The sequence below is a fragment of the Triticum dicoccoides genome, chromosome 2A, assembly GCF_002162155.2.
Source record: "Triticum dicoccoides isolate Atlit2015 ecotype Zavitan chromosome 2A, WEW_v2.0, whole genome shotgun sequence".
Taxonomy (NCBI): domain Eukaryota; kingdom Viridiplantae; phylum Streptophyta; class Magnoliopsida; order Poales; family Poaceae; genus Triticum; species Triticum dicoccoides.
In genome coordinates, this window is record NC_041382.1 from 781,936,158 (window position 1) to 781,937,394 (window position 1,237).

Here is a 1,237-nt window from a genome sequence, read left to right on the forward strand (position 1 = left end):
AACGTGTCCGAGAAAGTGACGCAGGGCTCGAGAGTGTCCAGCTCAAAGAAGACGGGGCTCGGGAGGGGAGACAACGGAGCTTCACCGGCAGCCGAGACCTCGAGCTCAACTGCTCAACGAAGACCACGGCGTCGAGAAGGCAATGGAGGTGGAGCTCCACCGGCGGCAGCGACAGCGAGCTCAAGGAAGAGGAGGATGGAATAAGTCACATTTGCTTGCTGATCCAGGTAGAAGTGGCTTTACACTCTACAGGGCAAGCAAACTCTACTCTGTAGCTTGACTGTCAGCTCCTGCTCCTACAATTTTTACTGAACAGAGGTCTGAATTAGTGTTACTGACAGTCAGCAAACACCCTGTAGCTTGACAGATGCTCACGAGCTCCGCCTGATTCAGCTTGTCAAGGTGATGTTACTGAACAGAAGTGTGATGTGCTGTCGAGGCTGTTTGGTTTCCAACCACACTTTGCCACATTTTGTCACACCTAAACTTAGGCAAGTTTGATCAAGTTAGATAGGTGTTTGGTTCTAGCCACACCTAAGGCAAGGATTTATTTATGAGCAGTGAACCCCACATGCAATAGACACAAAAAATATGGTAAAATTCTCTTAGAAAAGCCAAAGTGTGGCTAACAATTTAAGCAACTCAACTAAGGCAAGTGTGACAAATATGATAAAAATTATGTGGTAATATATGGCAAAGATAGTCACAATCCAAACAGTCATATATACTTCCTCCATTCCAAATTACTCGTAAAACCACGACGAGTAATTTGAAACGAAGGGAGTATATTAATCTGAACTAAAACCATGACGAGTAATTTAAAACGGAGGGAATATATATACCGCACCAAACCCAGATCACAGTTTCTTTGAAAGGGACTGCCAACATGCATCATCTGTTGGGTCGGTCCGTTGTAGAGCGGCGATTCTAACGGCTCCTGTGATGTTCAGGCGTGCCCTGTGTGTTTGGCTGACCGACCCTACTGTTTGCTGCCCATCGACTGCAATGGTGGTGGTAGGGGCGGAGCCAGAATTTGGACATGAGGGGGCAAGGAAGATAATAATTGTTCAAGAGACACAACACAGTAATATAGTCTCAAACGTATAATTGATATGATTGTATTGCGGCATATGTTTGTTAATACATAAAAGAAAGGCGCCTGCTACAAATCACCCGGCTGATGCCAGGAAAAAGTAAGCCGCCTCGCCCACCGCTCGATTAGGCTGTTTTTGATCGT